The 25,734-nt window shown below is 46.6% G+C and overlaps 1 protein-coding gene across 15 annotated transcripts in view; it reads right to left on the bottom strand.

Moving 5' to 3' along the window:
• Evi5 (ecotropic viral integration site 5) overlaps positions 1–25,734 on the bottom strand; it is a 317,622-nt gene that overhangs the window by 205,587 nt on the left and 86,301 nt on the right. Inside the window, exon 1 of one of the 15 annotated variants that reach the window (XM_069315233.1) lies at positions 23,943–24,467. The exons of 12 other annotated variants lie outside the window; for them this stretch is intronic. The gene's annotated coding sequence lies outside the window, so the exon portion shown is untranslated. Of the gene's footprint in view, positions 1–23,942; positions 24,468–25,734 lie in introns of those variants that run through there. 2 more of the 15 variants (XM_069315238.1, XM_069315239.1) reach the window with 2 other exon arrangements.

Genomic DNA, 25,734 nt, shown 5'->3' with positions numbered 1-25,734 from the left:
CAGGCCCACATACCCATTACATCCTGGCAGACCCGGCAGTTCCTGCAGGAACTTGTTCAATTACGTATTTAAAACCTCCACTTGGTTCTGACAGGATCTCTCTAAGTGTTGTGATCTTGTCAGGAAGGAAATGCGACCCCCTCGGGTGAGAGAGACTGCGCCGACCCCACTGGCCGACACTCCCGACCCCACTGGCCGACACTCCCGACCCCACTGGCCGACACTCCCGACCCCACTGGCCGACACTCCCGACCCCACTGGCCGACACTCCCGACCCCACTGGCCGACTCCTGGAGAGACATGTTCCATCGAGTCACTGCCTAAACTCTCTCAAGGTTCTGGGGAGTAGAACAACTCCCAGAACCCCATCAAGCAGGTATCCTACTCTACCTACACCTTGGTTGATTCCTTCCTCTCTCGTAGAGCTGCTACCTCACCACTCTAACCCAATTAGCAAAAGGTGACCCCTCTGACTCACCTGTCCCCCTCCCCTCACTACCTCGGGTGACCACCTCCTGTCTCCTCTCACCCTCCAGCTATACCTATAGGTAGGTGGGGGTAGGCGCCCCCCAACATGTCACGAGACGGGACACGGCCCCCACGCGCCTAGGGCATCTACACAGGTCCGTCTTATTATCCAGAGCTTCTCAAAGCTTCCTAGCACTGCGTGAGTAATGAAGAAATATGGTATATTTACTCATTATAATGTTGTACTGAATGTAGAACACGAAAAAAAAAAAACATTTTTATTCTGAAATATTATTTTATGGCGATATTTGACGAAACTACGAAGCAGGTGACGCCACAGGAAGTCGACGATCCAAGCGGCAATGTTTTGGCTTTGGGTAATTAGATGGACCCAATTTCGTTATAAAATTAAATTATAACAGAATAAAGATATTTTTTTTTATATTCTACATTCAGCACCTACAGTATAGTGAGTAAATATATGATAGTTCTTCCTTACTTACGTAATGCTAGAGAGCTTGAGGGTAATTTGACGGACCGACAACACCACAGGGTTGAAGCCTCAACGTAACTAAAGCCAAACACACCCACAGCCCTGGCCACTTGACAACCACGGGCCACTTGACAACCACGGGCCACTTGACAACCACGGGCCACTTGACACAACCCACACTTAATATATTTGTATTTTATAACATGAGAAAAGTGGTCATGAACACACACACACACACACTCGATTAACAGCCGAGAAGGCGGGACCAAAGAGCTAAAGCTCAACCCCCGCAAGCACAACTAGGTGAGCACACACACACTGAACAATGTACATTGTAATGGAATAAATGCAATGATGATATCAACAGCCACTAAGACTCGCTGGGCCTTCCAGAATGACTGACTAGTGACAGCCCCGCTCCCGTGCCAGGTAAGTCCACTATGGGCTCACCATAGCCCGTGCTACCTGGAACTTTTTCTTCCCAGTAGCTGACTCATAAAAACAACAACAGACTGACTGGTTACCTTATTATTATTAACATCTTTATTGACAAAATTAATTACAATTTTGCCTAATCTGAGGATTTTGATAGTCTTATTAAAACCGCACTAGTGGGTGTGTTGAGGTCAAGTACTGCTCCCTCTCCCACGTGTCTGTGGGCGCCATACCAACCTCTCTTCTACTGACTTACTGTGGGAGAAAAGGCCGTAATATCTCCCACCACTCTCCCATCCACTTTCACTCGTTACCATTATATCTGCGTCTTCCGCATTCCTCCACTTATAAGGAATATAGGAGTGAGACGGCAATGTATATCATTATATACATCTCCAGTCCATGTTGCCCCTGTCCTTACATGCTTGCTTTAGTTCCTCCTCTTGTATACCTATTTTATTTCTTCAATTCCTATCTGGCCGCCCTCCCCCCCACACCTGCATGGCCTTCATGGGTCGTGACACCCTCCCCCAATTATATCCCCCCCCCAATCTCCTGGCTGATTCACTATCACTTTCCCTTTCATTTTCACGGACCCAAACTGTTCATTCTCACTACCAACGGACCCAAACTGTTCATTCTCACTACCAACGGACCCAAACTGTTCATTCTCACTACCAACGGACCCAAACTGTTCATTCTCACTACCAACGGACCCAAACTGTTCATTCTCACTACCAACGGACCCAAACTGTTCATTCTCACTACCAACGGACCCAAACTGTTCATTCTCACTACCAACGGACCCAAACTCTACTACTTAAGATAGACACGTTTAGCCAACAGACACGGGAGACATCTCCCGTCACGCAGGGTGCAGTCGCACCTCCACAGATCTCCAGTGGTAAGTGGTAATGACTCAAAAGAGCCACCACTTACGGGCTATTCACGCCCGTGCCACCTCTTGGGTGGCTTAATCTTCATCAATCAATCAGCCAACAGATGCACATTAGCTGCATCTGTAACACCAGTCTTGGTAGCACAGTGGTAAATCACTCCTGGTGATTCGCGAGCGCTTTGGACTGGGTTCGAATCGTGGCCGGGGAGGATTTACTGGGCGCCTGTAGCCTCTGTTCACCCAGCAGTGAATGGGTACCTGGTGGTTAAACGACTTGGCGGGTCGTATTCCGGGGAAAATTAGGATTATAAGGACTTGTCCGAAACGCTATGCGTGCTAGTGGCTGTACTAGAATGCAAGTAGCCTTGTATAAATAAATAAATAAATACAAAAAAAGTTTGCTCAGTAACACAGTTGTAGACGAGTAGAATACACTAACTAGTAGCATCATTGTGGCTATAATAGGCCTAGGCCAGGAGGCCTAACGTAGTTCGTGTTATTTTGTTATCCATAACCACGTGCCCATCACATTATAATCACCACTTCCCTCATACTCACACACTCCCCCATTCACTTGAATAAAGCACCAGGAGGAGTCTGGCTTTCATCAAATTGACCGTGATCCAATCAGTACTACACTTAAGTGTACTACACCACACCCTTCACAGAGTACCCGGCTCCTCTCTCCTCTCTCGACATCTTCCTCTACTGGCTCTTCTACTTCCCTCCCCTTTTCTTCCCATCTTTAGCCGTGCACCTCTATTCCTTATCATCTGTAGCCAGACCATCTCTCTTCTCACTTATTTACCCAACAATCCCCTTCAGTCTACTGCAAATTGTTGTGTACCTAATCATAAAAGTGTGTGTACCTCAGGTAACATACTGCATGTGTATAGGAAGAAATATATATGTATCTGTATCACAGCATGTTTGGTAATATGCTTATTGTTTGCTGTGTGTATATTATATATATGTATATATATGACTGAAAACTCACACCCCAGAAGTGACTCGAACCCATACTCCCATGAGCAACGCAACTGGTATCTACAGGACGTCTTAATCCGCTTGATCTGGGGTGTGAGTTTTCAGTCGCATATAGTCCTGGGGACCATTCAGGCTTGTTCGCATGTATATATATACATATTCATGTATATATATACATATTCTCATATTTTCAGAATAGCTTGGGCTACCTCATCCCTTTGTGTGCATTTATTCCTCAATAAACTGATTTGAATTTGAATCCCTTTCACCCCAACTCAATCCTTCGACTCTCTTTACCAACCATCTAACCCTCAACCCGCCCCCTTCCCCACTACCCCACTCACCACCTACAATCAGAGGAGGGGGGTCCTATCTCTAAAATGATGGCCGCTCCCCCCTCGTGTAATCTTGGCCTTCGTCGCTGGTCGACGGCTCCCAGGAGATATATACGACACTCACCTTACTGACAAGAACACTCCCACATGAGACATTCATCATCTCTTCTTGAGGTTATCTTGAGATGATTTCGGGGCTTTATTGTCCCCGCGGCCCGGTCCTCGACACAAACCTCCAGGAAGCAGCCCGTGACAGCTGACTAACTCCCAGGTACCTATTTACTGCTAGGTAACAGGGGCATTCAGGGTGAAAGAAACTTTGCCCATTTGTTTCTGCCTCGTGCGGGAATCGAACCCGCGCCACAGAATTACGAGTCCTGCGCGCTATCCACCAGGCTACCAGGCCCCCTCTCTTCCTCTCTCTAGTTTTACTCCTCACAAAAGAAAACATAAGAATGACGGTAACTGCAGAAAGCCTATTGGCCCATACGCGGCAGCTCCTATTTATCTCATATGATCTTGTTTTGCTTGCTCTCTGATAGTTACTCTAATATAGCGAATCTCAAACATAACTAATCTTTAATAAGATTAGAAGATTAGACTTTTTCCACGTAACTCACGTGGCCCTTATGGATTTGTTCATTTGATGCATCGGAGGATCCCAAGGGAGCCGGTCGGCCGAGCGGACAGCACGCTGGACTTGTGATCCTGTGGTCCTGGGTTCGATCCCAGGCGCCGGCAAGAAACAATGGACAGAGTTTCTTTCACCCTATGCCCCTGTTACCTAGCAGTAAAATAGGTACCTGGGTGTTAGTCAGCTGTCACGGGCTGCTTCCTGGGGGTGGAGGCCTGATCGAGGACCGGGCTGCGGGGACACTTAAAAAAGCCCCGAAATCATCTCAAGATAACCTCAAGATAACCATCACGTTAGTGTGATCTGTGTAATAACTAATCTCTTATAATTCTTTCAAATGGCCTATAAATTAGTTCGTTCACGCTCAAAGTTCCGGGTCATCTTACAAGTCCACATCATCACCATCACCGTCATCACTCATCATCACCACCGTCATCACCATCACTCATCACCACCACCGTCATCACCATCAGTCATCATCACCATCATCAGCCATGCGGCCAAAATCCCCCACCGTAAATAATGCAGACGCTAAAGCCATCTTCTTCACACACTCATCACCCGAGATAATGAGTATTATCCACCGAGTGATGCCACCTACAGTGGCCCTCATTATCCGCAAGAGCTCTTTAACCCGCCACAAGCGAAGGCCTTCGTCAGCTGGTAATAGATCATCTTCAAGTTGGTTCAAGGACGTGGTGTGGAGATTGTTTCAAGCGCGGGTTGGACATGTATATGATCGGGTGGTTATAGATAGGAGTTGCCTCGTATGGACCAATAGGCCTTCTGCAGTTACCTTTGTTCTTATGTTCTTAAATATAGCCTCGTGCCTAGACCCGTCAAGTGGCGCAGGAGCCAAATACGGCAGTTACAGCACCGCTCCTGTGCCAGGCAAGTCCACTACGGGCTCACCATAGCCCGTGCTACTTGAAACTTTTTGTTTTCAGCAGCTGAATCTTAAACAACAACCAAATATACGGCCTCGCACGTTGGGATCCAGGGTTCGAGACCCGTAACAGCCCAAGGGAATGGAATGTTTATTTCCACGGAAGTGTGGATGATAATTTGCCGATATTTACCCATGGTAACAGCGGAAAGACTCGCGTCTGAAGAATTTACGTTGTCGGAATCATAAGATCGTATTTAGGCTTACTGCTGCCCCCCCCCCCCACACTAGCCAACTGCTGACCTTCCCCAGGATGCAACCCACAACAGCTGCCTAACTCTCGGTACCTGTTATTTACTGTTAGGTGAACAGAGACAATAAATGAAAGGAAACATACTCAACAGTTTCTGTCCTGCCTGGGGATTGAACCTGGATCCCGCAACGTGTGAGTGAAGGACTTACTGCATTTGACTAGCTTGCCCTCAGGAGGTCTGGTCGGGGATCGGGCCGCGGGGACGTTGAGTTCCGAAATCATCACACGGTAACCGTCCCTTTACCATCAGTAGACCATATAGTGCAAGCCAACACAACATTGCGAAACACTGACACATTGCGACGACCTCCTCGAGTGTTGCTATGCACTTCAGACATCACTTACTGTATTATTCCAAGTGATGTTACTATTCACGATGTCACTACAAGTGATATCCCAAGTGACGTCAATAGTGATGTCACTATTCTGTTCTTCAGCGAAGAACAGTCGCTGTTTAATATTGTTTAGGCGAAAAGCGTAGCTACTGCTGTCAAGTGGAGGGAGCAGGGGGAGGAGCAGGGGGAGGAGCAGGGGGAGGAGCAGGGGGAGGAGCAGGGGGAGGGGAGGGAGTAGGGGAAGGAGCAGGGGGAGATGTGGGGGAGGGGGGATTGTAGCTATTTCCTTTTCCCCTGGTGGAAGGGGGGGGGGAGGGAAAGGCGAGGAGCGAGGAGTGCCTCCTTCCCTCCACCAGGAGAGTTTCCCCACCCACATGAAACTTTCATGTGAGTTGGGGAAACTTTCCCCACCCACTACATCTTCAATTTCCTGAGGGAGGAAGAGGAGGGGGAGGGGTCACTAACCGCTCTCAGTCAAGTACTTGGGTAAGTTGGGCAAGGTGGTGGTCCTACCTTACCTTGTTGGTGGTGATGGTGTCGACATTCCTCAGTCTCCTATACCCTTGACAATACAATTAGCACTATTACCCCTCGTGACCTTGGAACAATGTACAGCTTAGGGAGACTCCCTATCTCTCCCCCACCCCCATCCTCCTCGCTCCCCCCATCCCCTCGCTCCCTCACAACTCCTATCCTGAGTGGAGGAGGAGGGGGATATGTACTCACCTATATGAAGATGTGTATGTATTGCGACAACCTCCTCGAGTGTTCCCACGCAATCGAGACATCACTTATTATCCTAAGAAATGTCACATCTGTGTAAGTGTAAGAAGTCACATAGATGTGAGGTGATGCTAGTGACTGATCACTACACAGTAGATTGCTGTAAACAACCGATGGCTTGAAAGGCGGGATCCAAGGGTCAATGCTCGATCCTGCAGACACAAATAGGCGAGTACACACACACAAGACTGTAGATCAACGACCCACTCCTGCAGCTGCAGCTTTCTACTGGTCTGGTCATTCCCTGGCTAGTCTGGTCATTTCCACTCAGATCTACACACCAGAGCACTTGAGGAGTACTCCTGCAACCTACAAACATCTCTTTGTGCAACAAAAGTTTTTGCTAGACTCGCTAGGGTAAAACAGCATGGCATTACGTGATACAGTTGACCAACTTGAAAAAGCCTTGCAGGCGTTGCATTTCTCGTGCTCCAAGTACAGCACCGAGACTTTTAGTTGGTCTCTGTGTTGCAGTGTTATTCATTGGCGTTGTAATTCATGCTAAACCTGTAGTTTCTGTACGTGCTAAAAAAAATTTAATGCAGGTATAGGCCTGTATCTTATCGGCTAGCTGTAAATTTCATAGTGGTTCATTGTGCTTTTGTGGGTATACAGTAGGGTGATAGGGTAACCAGAACTGTAGAGTACAGGTATATAGTAGGGTGATAGTAACCACAACTGTAGAGTACCGGTATACAGTAGGGTGATAGGGTAACCAGAACTGTAGAGTACAGGTATATAGTAGGGTGATAGTAACCACAACTGTAGAGTACCGGTATACAGTAGGGTGATAGGGTAACCAGAACTGTAGAGTACAGGTATACAGTAGGGTGATAGGGTAACCACTGTAGGTGTACCTACAGCGTTTACCTTAGGGGTTGTATTTAAAGGTGTTGTATAGGTGTTTTGATTGTCTTAGCAAATGATTTTGAACATGTTGTAAATTTATCTTATAATAGTCTACAAGTTATAGTTGTACGTCAGTGTTTATAACACGCTGAAAATGTCGTGTCTGAAACCCGAAATATTGTAAGAATTGTAGTGGTTGTGATTGTTAAGGTTGTAGATAGGAAAGGAACGCCAACCGAGGTTTCAAGGTGTCTCTGACGTAGGTTCGAACCCTCGTTACGGCCCTTGTTGATTTCTAGGTTTCTCTTTCATTTCCCCGATGATTGTGTCAGCTAACACCCCCCCCCCCCTCTCAAGGAGGAGGTACGCACAAGCTGCTCCGTGGCCCAAGGGGCTTCGTTGCCGCCTACGTCAGATATACGCACTAACACTCAAAATTTAAACTGAGCATGCGGTAAGGTCACAACATATGAGATTCCCTGAGAAATTTAGCAAGGGGGACTAGGATAAAATGTTAACTCTATACATAGCTTGGGACGAGACGGGTGGAAATTGGAAACTAGCAAGTCATTAAAACGGAAGAAAATCAATTTGTCAGCGCTATTATATTTCCTATTGTTAGTAGAGCGTTCGTGTAGAGGAATGTGTCCTCTACTTTTCCGGTAGTTTAGCAAGAAATGTGTTGGCAAGAAATTGAAATTGAAATAAGTTTATTGAGGTAAAATACACACAAAGGGATGAGGTAGCTCAAGCTATTCTCACCCCAGTCAGTACAACGTGTTAGCAAGATGGTCTTCACAATGCATGCTCGTCTGCCACTTCCTTGTTCCTGGGAGTTACTGGCCGTGTCGCAGCGCCCCCGTGTCTCTCCGTAACACAGGTAGCAGCTCCACTCCCCCCCTGACGTAGCTCCCTGTTCCTTGTTCCATCACCCGCCTCGACAACCGCTACCCTACGCCCACCTCTGCTGGATTATTATGGACCCCCATGTCCATCCTGCTCGCTTTGACGGTAACGTTAGTCACATTGGTCTAATGGGTTCACGAACTGGAAGTAATGTTCATTAAACTACGCTAGGCAATTTATACGCGTGGTTAACTAGTTATCGCGTTTAATCTGCCTATAATGAACCCACGCCTATCCACTGGGTTGCTGTGGAAAGGGTAGAAAGAGAGTTTCTACCCTTTCCACCACCACCCACGGGATGGGTATGGGATGCACAACAAAGGAAAAAAAAAGAATTGAAAATAGTGCAGGTAGGCATGGTAAGAAAGGGGCATTGCACTTGACCGGTTACTGTAAGGTTGGGCCCAAGAGCTGAAGCTTGCCATTGTTGTCAAATTTGTGTACACAAAGAAACCGTTAACCACCTGAAGAACAACTACCTCTCGCTCTCTCCTCGTTGCCAATTCTCACACGCTGCTACATGTAAATTAACGTTAATTAACTTCAATCGCAATACTGTCTTAATACTTTTTGTCGTGTAGGCACCATAGTGAAGAGGGTAAGGTTGGCATCACACTTGACTAGGGTGTCCCTGAAAGCAGGGACAGGGGACGGATACTTCGGTTCCAGTAGATAAACGACATATGAGATTAAGAAACAAGTAGTGTATTGTGTGTGTGTCTATGTATGTATTAACACGGTGTACTGAACGGGGTGAGAATAGCTTGAGGTTACCTTTACCTTGAGGTTACCTTGAGGTGCTTCCGGGGCTTAGCGTCCCCGCGGCCCGGTCGTCGACCAGGCCTCCTGGTTGCTGGACTGATCAACCAGGCTGTTGGACGCGGCTGCTCGCAGCCTGACGTACGAGTCACAGCCTGGTTGATCAGGTATAATAAACCTCAATAAACTTGTTTCAATTTCAGTAGTGTATTGTGAAGACTAATAATAAAAAGAAGCTACCCTATGACTAATATCTCCATTGGTCAAACTATTATGTATTAGCGATAAGACATTAATGTATAATGACTTACTGTAAATATATAGCTCTTTGAAATAGCACTTTCTCTAACTAGCTGACATTGTAACTATAAAGGTGTGAAGGATACATGAAATTGTTTATGTAATAATCTAAGATGAAGTCTGATAAAGACCTTTTGTGCCCTCTGTAATGCTTTTTTTTTTGCGCTACCGCTCACAGGATGAGTATGGGGTGCACAATAAACTAGCTGCCTCGTGGGGGCAACAATCAAATCCCTAGACTAGCCAGGGGGGGGGGGCAAGAGTGAGTCACCACCCGCTGAGGTCATTCTTCAACCATCCCTCCCGCCCACTACACTACCATCCTTAACACACACACACACACACACACACACACACACACACACACACACACACACACACACACACACACACACACACACACACACACACACACACACGCGCGCACGCACGCACTCTCGTGTGGATACAATACAAAAATAATGTTTAGGAGTTTCCAGGTAAACACTTAGCACCCGCCACAGTTAGAATCTCGGATCCCATTTTCTATTAGTGTGGTTGAGGGCGGGAGGGAGGGAGGGAGGGTGGAGGGCGGTCAATGCTCCCTCCACACTTCACCTGCCGCTCCCTCCTCCACTCTTCCCCTCCCTCATTAAACCTAGTACACATGCCTATACACGAAGAGATACACGGAAGGAACACCATAGAGGAGAAAATGAAGAGAGGAGAGGTAGGGAATAATGATGAACACAAATCAGAAGACGATCCCTTGAGATTCATCTGACTCAACCCACCACACCCACCTCCGGCAGCGAGGCTCCTCTCTCTCTCCCCTGAGATCATCACCTGACCTTCTACCACTCACGACACCTCTGTTTGAATATGTGATACATATGATAACTTGTTCCTCCTGAACAAATCCACAAGGGCTGTGACGAGGATTCGAACCTGCGTCTGGGAGCATCCCAGACACTGCCTTAATCGACTGAGCTACGACAGGGTTAAAAGGGTTCAAACCGAAGTTCTACTGAAACTACCGGTTTCAACCCCTTTTAACCCTGTCGTAGCTCAGTCGATTAAGGCAGTGTCTGGGATGCTCCCAGACGCAGGTTCGAATCCTCGTCACTGCCCTTGTGGATTTGTTCATTTGATGCATCACGTTAGTGTGATCTCTGTGTGTGTTGTTCCTCGTGTCTTTCCACTTACAGCCCCGCTCCTGTGCCAGGTAAGTCCACTACGGGCTCACCATAGCCCGTGCTATCTGGAACCTTTGTTCCGAGTAGCTGAATCTAAAACATCGTGTCTTTAGATCAACCCGTCTCGTCGGCCGAGAAGAATACTTACCCTCGTCTGCAACTTTTATGTCCCAAGGACTAAATATATTGTGGAAAAGAACGGGAGACACGACAAGCCTATCTTGAGATGATTTCGGGGCTTTAGTGCCCCCGCGGCCCGGTCCTCGACCAGGCCTCCAACCCCCAGGAAGCAGCCCGTGACAGCTGACTAACACCCAGGTACCTATTTTACTGCTAGGTAACAGGGGCATAGGGTGAAAGCAACTCTGCCCATTGTTTCTCGCCGGCGCCTGGGATGGAACCCAGGACCACATGATCACAAATCCAGTGTGCTGTCCGCTCGGCCGACCGGCTCCCTCCAGCCTAGCCAAAAGGGAGACCCCACAGTATACAAGTGGAACACTGATCCTCGGGACCACCCCAAGGTACTGACATTATACTAAAATGCAAATAAGACACACATTAGGTAGTTCTCATTTATTATGTACCCCATACCCAACCCGTGAGAGGTGGTAGGGTGGCGCACAACGGGTTCAGACGCCTAGCCCCATAGTTCATTTAGCAGTACGACGAAGATAAAAAAAACAGTATACAATAGTATACTATATATATATAGTATACTGTATATACATTGTATACAACAGTATACAATGTGGGCCGGTCAACAAACCGGCCCACATTGGTTTGATGTAAGTTCCACTATTGTAGCTAGTCCTCTGATGGCCCCTGACACTTTATACATTTCATTTATTTATATATGAGTTATATACATTCACTTCACCTATTTATACACCTCACTGAAGTGTATAAATCGAGCTTTCTCTATACGCCACGTGAACAACCTTGAGCCTCAGCTCCTGTGCCATCATCCATAACTAGTGAATTGCCACCACCGTTGTCACAGTAAACCATCAACGTTGCCACAGTAAGCCACCAACGTTACCACAGTAAGCCACCAACGTTACCACAGTAAGCCACCAACGTTACCAGAGTAAGCCACCAACGTTACCACAGTAAGCCACCAACGTTACCAGAGTAAGCCACCAACGTTACCACAGTAAGCCACCAACGTTACCACAGTAAGCCACCAACGTTGCCACAGTAAGCCACCAACGTTACCACAGTAAGCCACCACCGCTTGACAGACTTCCAACGCTACTCTTCATTAAACCCTTTTAGATTACATTTCTGTTTTGGTCTCCATGCTATAGACTGGACAGAAATTCGTGTGAACGTCGGCGGTGACAATCACAGAACGATGACAATCACAGAACGACGACAATCACAGAACGACGACAATCACAGAACGACGACAATCACAGAACGACGACAATCACAGAATTTACAAATCTCCCTCGTGAAGACTGAAAAAAAAGTTTAATTCCCCATTTCTAGAAACGTTTCGAGTAAGTATTGACATGACTGGAGTATACAAATGGATGAAAGTGTATAACAAAGGGGGATACAAGTGAGGTGTAGAATGTAATCACGACACACCACAACAGGAAACAATGGATACAAATTGGACAAGGTTACACTCTGGTAATACCCTACGAAAATACTGTATTGGAAACAATTGTCGATTTATGGAATAAATTACCGGGTAACACTAGACGTGGGATTGTTGGATTGTTTCAAGCAAGGGCTAGGTATTTATATATATATATATATATATATATATATATATATATATATATATATATATATATATATATATATATATATATATATATATATATATATATATATATATATATATATATCACACACACACACACACACACACACACACACACACACACACACAACTCAGGAATCTGTACACCTGTTGATTGACGGTTGAGAGGCGGGACCAAAGAGCCAGAGCTCAACCCCCGCAAACACAACTAGGTGAGAACTAGGTGAGTACACACACACACACACAGTTTATGTGGTTGTAAATAGCAGCCTTGTATGGGTCAATAGCCCTCCTGTAGTTTACTTTATTTCTATGGTCTAATGTGGGGGAAATCCCTCGTCTTAACAAATATATATTATTTGTGCCTCTACTATCATATTAGTAGCTGAAACGTTCTGGTTATCTGGCTAACTTATTTGGAGTTGTCCGTTACTTGCATTACCAAATAATCCTGTCAGTTATAACCTACACACGTTGACTGACCAATTGCAGGACACACTGCTATCACAATAGCATTCTAGTGACCAATTAACGACGCCCTTCCCTTTAGTGCAGCGCAATCAGTCGCTTTTAAAATACATGATCATTTCCGGATGTTGAGGAAGCCTAGTCACCATCCGGTATAACCTAACCTAACCTAGTCACCATCCGGTACAACCTAACCTAACCTAACCTAACCTAACCTAACCTAACCTAATCCTAGTGTACTCTTCCATTATAAGTGACGTGTAATATTAATGACCGTATTACCATAATTAAATAAGAACGGTCTTTTTAGCATGTAAACAAATGTTTTTTAACTGGAAGCTAATAATACCCAATGAACGAAAAAAAACATGATATATTTACACATGAACACGGTTGAACACGTCAACCGACGCATTCAATACGACAGTAAATTCCCTAAGGACACGCAAAATACAAATTGACGACAATTTAGGATCAGAGTCGTTATATAATGCAGTCCATCAGGAAATAACCTATAGAAAAACTAATCAGAGTAAGAAGTGCAGACGTCCTGACTAAAAACTAAGGCCGGATACACTGTGGTGAAGTCACAGTTGTTATAGATTCAGCTACTCTGAACAAGTTCCAAGTAGCACGGGCTATGGTGAGCCCGTAGTGGACTTGCCTGGCACAGGAGCGGTGCTGACGCGGAAGTCCCAGACAAAGCTGTACATTCACAACACCTTCCCCTGAGCCAACTGTACAAGCCAGCGGCAGTGGTACATGCACAAGAAGGCTACCAAACATCACACAGACAACTATGCCCATAACAGAACCAGTCAAGAAGTGAACGAGAATTATGACGTTGAACGCCGACACAATACGTCAACAGTATCCTCCTTACATACTGGAGGCACCGGCAGACAACGGTATGTCTGACAAACGGACAAACGGTATATCATTATGTACGTCATTAGGCTGCTGCCGGTGGTAAATGGGCATCCAGGTATCATATTGGAAAACATGCCACGTTGCGCCAACCCTCCTATATGTGTTCCCTCGGGCATTGCTTACTGAACAACGAGGCAACAGAACATGTGCACCAGCACATGTGCAACAGAACATGTGCAACAGAACATGTGCAACAGCACATACCATTTGACACAGTCGATGTACACTTTAGACCTCCTGGCCTCTTGTACCACCAACTGTGTAACTATTTCATTGCCTCGGGTCTTCTCGACGACATCCTAACAATTTACCCAAAATTTGCTTGTCCATTTTAAAGAATGAAGAACAATTTTATTTATATTACTTCTAAGCTGCATCACTTATGAACCCATCCCTGCCCTTGTGTGGCAGTGCACAATAGAAAGTTGTTTTCACATATCCATACATTAAAACAATGTTTGTAACCATGATATATATGTGCTTCAGCCTACAGTTTAGACCTATTGCCTTATGTATGACCCTCTGTCCTGCGTGACAGTGAATACCAGCATTATCCTCACTTTAATAAGAATTAATTGAAATCCTCAGATTAGGCAAAATTGTAATTAATTTTGTCAATAAAGATGTTAATAATAATAAGTCGATGGGGATATATAACCTATCACGTAAAAATTATAGTGACTTTAGCGACAATGTATGAACTGTACAAAATGACCACTGTTGTGCCCAAAAGGCAAGTTTTGTTCTGTCGGTGCATTGAAGGGCATAAAAACTTCAACATCCTAAATTGTCCTAGGTCTAAATGAGCAATCTTGGGACTAATACATGACACCTTGTGCCTAAACCTTTTAGAGAGGGGGGGGGGGATCCCGCGATGGGGGATCCCGCGATGGGGGATCCCGCGATGGGGCGGCATACTGAGTTGTGCTCAGGCTGCGTCAGGCTGCGAGCAGCCGCGTCTAACAGCCTGGTTGATCAGTCCAGCAACCAGGAGACCTGGTCGACGACCGGGCCGCGGGGACACTAAGCCCCGGAAGCACCTCAAGGTACCCAAGGGTAGGTGCTGTGGTGTTTTTTGAGTGAGTGAGTGAGTGTTTTAGAAATATATGTAGTAGTAGGTATGATAGAGGAAAATAGGTCGGAAGTCAATACATTAGACAACCGACGATTAGAATGGCGAGGTGTGATCAGTGTATACTGACGTTGTTTACAGGAGACCCAAGTTTACAAGTAAAATTACGTTATCTGTGTATACTTAACTGGGTTACAGTGTTGCCTTCTTTCCCAGAGAATGAGGAGTGTGGTGCGACAAGACACCTTAACTGCACATTAACATGTTTAACCCAAGAAGGTGCAAAGGTTAATACACCTCTGTTGCAAGCGCTTAAACTAAAACCTCCCAACATTTTAACATTTAACCCTTAACCTTGTTAAACAATAACCACTACAAAATGTTCAACGAATTACGTTTCACAAAATGTATATACGGCACCATTTGACGCTTTGATAACATATCGCTATTGAATAAAAAAATATGCATACGCCAAAACACCCACTAATACTTTAACTTTAATTGAACATGCAGCTTTTGGAATATATATTATATATATATATATATATATATATATATATATATATATATATATATATATATATATATATATATATATATATATATATATATATATATGTGTGTGTGTGTATATCACGAAAATAAACACGTGATTAATAATGTGACAATGTCAGACCACGGAGGAAAAATGAAACAGGAAATTTCCTTAAGTACTTTCGTATATTAAATACATCTTCAGAAGGTCATCTTCAGAAATACCTTCTGAAGATGTATTTAATATACGAAAGTACTTAAGGAAATTTCCTGTTTCATTTTTCCTCCGTGGTCTGACATTGTCATATATATATATATACATATATATATATATATATATATACATATATATATATATATATATATATATATATATATATATATATATATATATATATATATATATATACCACTTCTGAAGCTTTAGGAAAAGCCAACAATTAGGCTACAACAGTCGCAAACTTAAAAATCCGAAAAACATCCTAGCCACAAATTTGTTTTTGAAAAAGTCGGGAATCCCAAACCATGTTTGGGAAGGCGGGTGAGGGTTGGGTGGGGGAGTGGCCACCCTGGCATGTCCTAGGCTTTATTGTATCACCTACCAGCAGTCTCCACATTTTTACCATTTATTGTCGCAAGATTGTAACTTGCTTAGCTAAATGAATTGTGGGGTTCAGTCCCTGAGCCCATTATGTGCCTCTGTAACCCTTTCCACTACCGCCCACAAGATGGGTATGGGGTGCATAATAAATGAACTATTGTCGCAGTATTATTATTAATGTTTAGTAATTTGATCATTACACTAATTTCAGTAATAGTTCTTTTGGTATAAACAAGCAGCCTCGTTTGAAGCCAACAGCAATACTTATTCGATTTCCTTTGTTTTAACATAAAATAATGGCATGGTATAGCCATGCGACTAAATCCAAAATTCAACAAAGCCATCCAAGCTATAAACTCAATTACACCACCAGTTCGCTTTCCAAAACTTTTTCGAATGAAGTAAATTTGTTGACGTCCTTTCCAGTCAGGAAAGGATTAGCCTATACAGAAGAGGGGTGGGAGAGAGAGATTGTGAGAGTAGCAACAGCTGCAGGGTGTAGTGGTGGTGGTGGGCGTGCAGACCCCCACTAGGTAGGGTAGGTCCCCCTACAGGCTTACACTAACAGTGCCACCGACGTATATGGCAGCGAGGGCCTCTCAACCATGGTGGGAAAGTCAACACTCCTGAAGATACTAGCAGGTCTTAAATGCGTCTGGCAGGTCTGAAACGGGGATCAACAGCTTATATTTAACGTTTATCAGTAGTCCTTGAAGACGAAACTTGTGGTACGGGTGCAGACGAGTCCCCAGGAAGTGGAGAGCTTTGTTCTAGAAAATGCCGGGTGGTTAGATGACGAAGCACAGGGTAAGAATTTCAACAGGGGAGCTCTCGGTTGCTGGCATTCCATGATTTTTGTAATCGTGTCGTGGTAGGCAAGAGTGAGTGACGCCTTGTTTTAAGGCTGTTAAAGGCTGATCCCCGCCAAACACACACACCGAAACTACGACGTTGTTACAACGTTCGAACAAGTTTTAACACCACCTAACCAGTTATAACAACCAATATAACAAGTTGTAACAACGTTCTAATACGTCATAAACACGTTAAGCCAAGATGAAACAACTTTATTTTCTGCTTGTTACAGCTTGTAATAGAGACAGTTTTGGTTTGCGTTTCCAGGGTGACCACAGCCATTAATAAAACAAACAGTAACAATGCCTCCACCGGCTTCGCGTGACAACTAAGACAACGCTAAAGCAGATAAAGTCAATTCTGTTGGGGAGTAGAAATAGCCCAAGCTACTCTATCCTTTTTGAGATGTATTTCTTTCTTGTCTCAATAAACGAACTTGAAGTCAATTCTGAAATCCAGGAAAAGAATCTTTCGAACCGAGAATAATTCATTTTCAATCTTCAAGAAGAATAGCTGCAACTAAGCACTACAATCTATTATATGCTATAGAAATTCTAACTGCCTAGGTCTCTAGGCTAATGCCACTATAGGAAACCATTTGTAGTCTATTCTAAATTTAGTTCACTAAGTAGGTGACGAAGACTCGTTTGGAGTCAAACAAATTAAATGAAACTAAAAATATAAAAAGTAATGTTTAAAATGTTAAAATTGAAAAGAAACTTAATAAAGTTTGACCAACAAGAGAAAACTGAAGTAGATAAGAGTGTGTGGGCGCAGGGGAGGCGTAGCAAGAGCCTTGGTAACTCTAGCAAGAGGCAGCCATCCTAATTGGTTCTGAAGGACCCCTAAAGTACCTTTATTGTTTACCATTATCTTCCATTAGTCTTTGCATGTTCACCCCTCCCGGCTCTCCTCTTGTTGATGGCTACTCATTTATTCACCCCCTCCCCCACCCCCTCCCCAACAACCCCTCCTTCATAGTATGTGTTCCTCCCCCTCCCTACTCCTTCCTTATCCTATTCCAACTGAAACTAAATCCAATTGTTGCTTCAAAAAACTGTCATACTGCTTGATGCCCGTTTGATGGGGTTCTGGGAGTTGTTCTACTCCCAAAGCCCGGCTCGAGGCCAGGCTTGACTGGTGAGAGTTTGGTCATGCGTAATAACTTGGGAAGCCCCGTAAAAGCATTAATTATATCAAACGAAAATTACTGCCAAATATCCTAACGTACGAATGTATCTGGAGCGGCGCTTCGTTCACATGCCGCTACTACCAACAGCTGTCAACAGAACCCTACCGCTTAACCTTTGCTAGGCTTCACTTTTCGACTTTTTTTCTCAGAAATAATTTTACCTTATGTGAGAATATACAAATTTTAAATTCGCAGTACGTTAAAATTGACGGGTGCGTCTTTGGATTCGAGGTCCGCCAGGACGAACCCAACCCGAGGACTTTTTATTCCTTTATTAAATATACAATATAAAGATCATATTTACATCAATTTACAAGGTAAAATACAACATTTACATGCTTGAGGACTGGCTGCGTCTGGAGACACTTGCCTCAGCCGCACAGCTGAATAACGGGTGCAGGAGCCTAGTGGCAATATACAAGATTCAGTTCAAGAGGAGACTGCTCACCAGGCAGACTCGTGCAGACGCTGCAACGAACCTAACTTATTTAGGTCTACCGAGGTTATCTTGAGATGATTTCGGGGCTTTAGTGTCCCCGCGGCCCGGTCCTCGACCAGGCCTCCACCCCCAGGAAGCAGCCCGTGACAGCTGACTAACACCCAGGTACCTATTTTACTGCTAGGTAACAGGGGCATAGGGTGAAAGAAACTCTGCCCATTGTTTCTCGCCGGCGCCTGGGATCGAACCCGGGACCACAGGATCACAAGTCCAGCGTGCTGTCCGCTCGGCCGACCGGCTCCCGTAGGCCTACTGAGGCCTACAAGATATAATCAACATATTCCTAGTGTTATTATTGTCATCTATATCAGCCTGGGGCCAGATTCACGAAAGCACCGACGCAAACACTTACGCACCTGTACATCTTTTCTCAATCTTTGGCGGCCTTTTTTACAATTATTAAATAGTTAATGAGCTCCCAAGCACCAGGAGGCTGTTTATAACAATAAAAACAGTTGATTGGGAACTTTCATGCTTGTGAACTGTTTAATAAATGTAACCAAAGCTGTCAAAGATTGAGAAAAGATGTACACGTTTGTAAGTGCTTTCGTGAATCTGGCCCCTGGTCTTATGTTTCCACGGGAGACATCTCCCGTCACGCAGGGTGCAGTCGCAACTCCACAGATCTCCAGTATCAGCTCTTGATACTGGTAATGGCTCAAAAGGGCCACCACTTACGGGCTATTCATGCCCGTGCCACCTTTTGGGTGGCTTAATCTTTATCAATCAATCAATGGCCCCTGGTCGCCGTGGCGTGCTGACAGTACCAGCAACCATATACCAGCTCACCTTAATTGCCGCTCTGTCGAACATCTTGTAAAGTTCGGTCTTGGGGAAAATTATCCGAACCCTCTCCTAATGGCCGAGTGGACAGCGCTCGCGATTCTTAGTCCTAAGGTTCCGGGTTCGATCCCAGGCGGAGGCGGAAACAAATGGGCAGAGTTTCTTTCCCCCCCCCCCTGATGCTCCTGTTACCTAGCAGTAGACAGGTACCTGTGAGTTAGACAGCTGCTACGGGCTGCTTCCTGGGGGGTGCATAACCAAAAAGGAGGCCTTGAGGACCAGGTCGAGGACCGAGGACCTGGTCGAGGACCGGGCCGCGGGGGCGCTTAGCCCCGAAATCATCTCAGAATCATCTCAAGATAACCTACCCTAATGCAAATTCTCTCCTCTGGCACCACCTCACAACACTAAACACTGTAATCTGACCCGCGCCTCACCACAAGCAGTTGCCACAGACTGCTATACGAGGAACGCCGTTTCAGAGTTTCACTTCCGAATTAAAATTACCCAAAGTGATCAACACCTCCAATAACGAATTCAATTTGACACTGAAAAAAATATTGTAACAAAAACACTACTTAAAGCAAAACTTGAAAACAACGACAATAGACTAGCAAGAGGCCATAGAATAAGAGTAACCCAAGACCAAATAATAAGAGAAACAAGAGCTGTATACAACACTGGTATAAACAAAAAAAAGGAGCAGCGAGTAGCGGTAAACGCAGAGCAAACAAGAGCAACACGTAACCAGCAATAATCTGACGCCTCGAGGTTCTCCTGTCAAATAACTGAGAAAGTCAGACATTCCAGCGAGCAATCTTGCTCTTACACAATCTTTACCTCTGCGGCCGTGAAGGGTGGCAGGAGACGCGCCTGTCAACCACGACGGGTGGCAGGAGACGCGCCTGTCAACCACGACGGGTGGCAGGAGACGCGCCTGTCAACCACGACGGGTGGCAGGAGACGCGCCTGTCAACCACGACGGGTGGCAGGAGACGCGCCTGTCAACCACGACGGGTGGCAGGAGACGCGCCTGTCAACCACGACGGGTGGCAGGAGACGCGCCTGTCAACCACGACGGGTGGCAGGAGACGCGCCTGTCAACCACGACGGGTGGCAGGGGACGCGCCTGTCAACCACGACGGGTGGCAGGAGACGCACCTGTCAACCACGACGGGAGGCAGGGGACGCACCTGTCAACCACGACGGGAGGCAGGAGACGCGCCTGTCAACCACGACGGGTGGCAGGAGACACCTGTCACTGTCAACCACGACGGGTGACGCCTGTCGAACCACTGTCTCTCACGTCTGTTCCTCTATTATAAACCACAGGCACATCAGAGGCTGCGCACAACGTATCCGGAAGACTCCAGCACCATCCTCTAGGCCACACACGAGGCAGTTTTCACTTCAAGGTTTCAGGTTTGTCCGGGGTGATAAACTTTACAAAGTATTACCTCAGCAAAGCTAACCTTCCAGGCGCTCTTGTGCAGGCCTCCCCTGACACGACTCAGCTGGAACATGTATTCAAGCCAACTAATTATTCTTTACTAATTAAACATTAGATGAACTTATATAACCTAATACAAGAGAGAGAAAGGGAGGGTTACCTTGAGGTGCTTCCGGGGCTTAGCGTCCCCGCGGCCCGGTCGTCGACCAGGCCTCCCGATAACCCTCGGGACCTACCCTGGTCTAACCAGACCTACCCTGGTCTTGCTAGACCAGAGTAGATAAAGATATTATTTTGCTCAATATGATAAGAGCCTAATAGGCTGGGGAACCTGTACACCAGTTAACTGGGAGATGAGAGACGGGACCAAAGAGCCGAAGCTCAAGCCCTGCAAGCGCAACTAGGCGAGTACAGAGGTTCCGTTCGTTACTGCGTGAAGAAGCGAGAAGTTCCCGCGGGCGGACATCACCTCTTAGGTCATCACTGAAGACAGTTCAACACCCTGACATTTACACACTCGGTGACGTGGACCAAACTCTCCAACACCACTGAAACCTTGACAATGAACTCTGAAAGATGCAAAGAAAATGGATTGGACGAACCAAAACAATATTACACCATGCAAGTTTAAAAGATTCTAACTAGAGGACCTTCACAGTACACAATAAGTCCTCACAGAACGACAAGACCGCAAAGAAAAAAGAAAGATGCACTAAAACTTGCAAAGCGTAACTTCTTGAACGCGAGTCTTGAACGTTACTAGACAATTACTCGTAGCTGAACACTGCGAGTAATTCAACTCTTTTTAAAGAGTCGACAATCAAGGGCTGTTGTTGTTGTTGTTATAGATTCAGCTACTCTGAACAAGTTCCAAGTAGCACGGGCTATGGTGAGCCCGTAGTGGGACTTACCTGGCACAGCATTCGAAGGCGTTTCCTCTCCCCGTTTATAAACACTCACCCCTGACACACCAAACAATGAATTACTGAATCTACGAACAACATAACAGATCTAGACTCCAACCCCCATCCCCACACACAGTACTGACTCATTTCTTCAACTACAACAACTTCATCCACAAACAACTGGACTTGAGTGATGATTTACAAATATTTACAAACGAGTGTCCAACCGGTAAAAAACCAGCCAACGCAGCAACGACCATCTTCATTATTGTAACAACTATCCAACGACCATCCCTAGTGTAACAAGCAATCACGACCACCACAACCAACTTCACACACTTCCAGTCAGAAGGGACGAGAGGCAGGCAGGCCTGCGTCGCCAGGGACGAGAGGCAGGCAGGCCTGCGTCGCCAGGGACGAGAGGCAGGCAGGCCTGCGTCGCCAGGGACGAGAGGCAGGCAGGCCTGCGTCGCCAGGGACGAGAGGCAGGCAGGCCTGCGTCGCCAGGGACGAGAGGCAGGCAGGCCTGCGTCGCCAGGGACGAGAGGCAGGCAGGCCTGCGTCGCCAGGGACGAGAGGCAGGCAGGCCTGCGTCGCCAGGGACGAGAGGCAGGCAGGCCTGCGTCGCCAGGGACGAGAGGCAGGCAGGCCTGCGTCGCCAGGGACGAGAGGCAGGCAGGCCTGCGTCGCCAGGGACGAGAGGCAGGCAGGCCTGCGTCGCCAGGGACGAGAGGCAGGCAGGCCTGCGTCGCCAGGGACGAGAGGCAGGCAGGCCTGCGTCGCCAGGGACGAGAGGCAGGCAGGCCTGCGTCGCCAGGGACGAGAGGCAGGCAGGCCTGCGTCGCCAGGGACGAGAGGCAGGCAGGCCTGCGTCGCCAGGGACGAGAGGCAGGCAGGCCTGCGTCGCCAGGGACGAGAGGCAGGCAGGCCTGCGTCGCCAGGGACGAGAGGCAGGCAGGCCTGCGTCGCCAGGGACGAGAGGCAGGCAGGCCTGCGTCGCCAGGGACGAGAGGCAGGCAGGCCTGCGTCGCCAGGGACGAGAGGCAGGCAGGCCTGCGTCGCCAGGGACGAGAGGCAGGCAGGCCTGCGTCGCCAGGGACGAGAGGCAGGCAGGCCTGCGTCGCCAGGGACGAGAGGCAGGCAGGCCTGCGTCGCCAGGGACGAGAGGCAGGCAGGCCTGCGTCGCCAGGGACGAGAGGCAGGTAGGCCTGCGTCGCCAGGGACGAGAGGCAGGTAGGCCTGCGTCGCCAGGGACGAGAGGCAGGTAGGCCTGCGTCGCCAGGGACGAGAGGCAGGCAGGCCTGCGTCGCCAGGGACAACGAAGTATGTTGTTATAGATTCAGCTACTTGGAACAAGTTCCAAGTAGCACGGGCTATGGTGAGCCCGTAATTTACGTGGCACAGGAGCGGGGCGGGAGATGTCTCCCTCGTGGACGGGAGATGTCTTCCTCAAAAACGAAGTACTTACCGATACGCATTATACCCCAAAAGGCTTCGACTCGCCCCCTCCCCTTTTAGATATTTTAATAGTTTGATATTTTAATTTAGATATTTCAATAGGCCAACAAATAATATTGAAGGGGAAGAGGGTGCGATCATTATTCGAATGTCAGTGGGATCATTATAACTAGGTGTGGAAACCAATACCATGGCGTGCTTACACTCCCCATTGACAGTGTATAACTGATAAAAGTTTCAGCAATAATCGATTGACTGTTCACACGCTCGTTCCACAAGTCTCCAAACGCGGCTAGATTGCCGTCTCCAAGATTCTCCCAGCGGTCCTAACCCAGACGCAAGTCTCTTGTCGGGAAACATTTTGTAGCCAAACTGGTCTGCGCTTATGCAGGCGATGAGTCGCAATAACGTGGCTAAAGTATGTTGACCAGACCACATACCAGAAGGTGAAGGGGACGACGACGTTTCGGTCCGTCCTGGACCATTCTCAAGTCGATTGTAGACTTGAGAATGGTCCAGGACGGACCGAAACGTCGTCGTCCCTTCACTGTCTAGTGTGTGATTTGGTCAACATACTTCAGCCACGTTATTGTAACTCCTCGTCTTCATTTTATGAGTGGCGGAGGATCCCATATCCATCCTGCGAGTGGTAGAGGAAACTCTTACAGGGGCAATAATGGGCTCGGGAACTAAACCCAAAAATTCATTAGTTAAGCTAAATTAATTTTGGAGTTCAGTTCGCGAGACCATTATATCCTCCGGGGAAATAAACAAGAACGTTCATCTTATTAATAAATAGCATGCTGTACAGGCATGTAGGATTGATACATAGAAGTACTAGTGAAGTTACATAGAGTCTCACCTGTTGTGAGCTATGACGTCACCAGTGTTGTGGTCTCACCTGTTGTGAGCTATGACGTCACCAGTGTTGTGGTCTCTCAGCTGTTGTGAGCTATGACGTCACCAGTGTTGTGGTGTCTCACCTGTGTGAGCGATGACGTCACCAGCAACCACAGCTGATGGCTCCGGAGCCTCCCACAGCCATCCTCAGAGGGGACTATATCACTATCTTATCCACTATCTCGGGCTTCACCAGTCACTATTAATCACGTACCCCGCGCGCGCACATACACACAAACACACTAGCGCTCACTATTTAACGTTGCCGCGATATATCAACAATATGGCAGTGTTGAAATCACCTCTTCCCATTTTCCGAAGATGGCGGGAACACCTAGGCAACCCCACACAATATTTGCTTCGCGTTTAAACACACACACTTGGCTAGACATTCCAAGGTAGACACCGGGCGGGGGTGGAAGGGGGTGGTTGAGGAGTGTGATAGAGAGGGCGGCGAGGGCGGGTGCACCAGCCCCGTGACCAAGTCCCCACTCAACTGGCTACACAAACTTTGGTCAACTTGACTTACGAGGAAGTTGGTCGGCGTCACCCCGCGCCGCGTGCGATAACTCTCCCTATTCTTCCACCCATTTCAGCCGCTTATCGCCAGCTAACACGACCCTACTTTACGACCTATTCAACAACAATCTACATACATTTGTATTAAAACTAAATTCCACGTTAAATATGCAATACAATTCCTCATTGACTAAATATTTTAAATAAATTTCACCAATCGACAGGGAGTCACAGTTACTAAGAGATATCCTTCACTCCATTAGTTTGACAGATTCAGACTTTAATAGTTTTCTCTCTCCATTACCGATAACTCAAATGGTATCTACCATTATTTACTATTCACTAGAGAACACAGGTTGGGCTAAACTATTCACAGCCTCAGCTGGTGATGGCAACTCACAATAGAACCTGCTGCTCATCGCTCTCATACACAGTTGCCACATCGTAAATTTTCTCATTAGCTCTTAAACGTTCCAATGATGGCATTCCTCACCCCCCCCCCCCCCCCCACACACACACATTGATACATTATTCATTCCTTCCCAGATATAAAACATCCGACACATTGTACGTTTATATATCTATAACCAAATAAAATTGCTATTTAAAAGCAATGGAGAAAATTATAATGGTTACCGAAAGTTGAGAGATATACAACGGCAGTGTTGGCGGGTACAAATGTTCGCGTTCTACAGCGACCTGTGATCGGTACTCTTCAAACCCAGACTAGTCACTTCTAACGGAAACCAATTGACTAATAAACCAAAATCAAATTTAAACTCCCTAGGAAGAAAGTTTGGAGGAAATCTGCCAACATGAAGTTAGCTTCAGAGCATTGTGGGAGGGTGTTGATTTAGTAATTATTTCCCTTACACCATTCATTGTTTCAGCGTAGACAGGAATGTGGTTGTAGAGGCCCTCGCCTAGCGTGTGGGAAGGCTAAGCTACGGTTCTTGGGACCCGCCTTCTGAACCTAGCTCGACTAACATGTTGGTTTCAAAACCCCTTATCGGGATTACTGGGCAGTGTGGCTAATCCTGTGTGAACATATGCCATAGTAAGCCCGTTTGTCACCCATTAAGAAACAACCCCGCTGGACGTGTCATGCCTCCCACGTGGTACCTTTTGTCCGGTCTCTTGCTACCACCCGAGGAGTCGGTCGGCCGAGCGGACAGCACGCTGGACTTGTGATCCTGTGGTCCTGGGTTCGATCCCAGGCGCCGGCGAGAAACAAT

This window comes from Procambarus clarkii, chromosome 81, assembly GCF_040958095.1.
Source record: "Procambarus clarkii isolate CNS0578487 chromosome 81, FALCON_Pclarkii_2.0, whole genome shotgun sequence".
Classification (NCBI taxonomy): Eukaryota; Metazoa; Arthropoda; class Malacostraca; order Decapoda; family Cambaridae; genus Procambarus; species Procambarus clarkii.
This window is presented reverse-complemented; position numbering and strand designations above follow the sequence as displayed.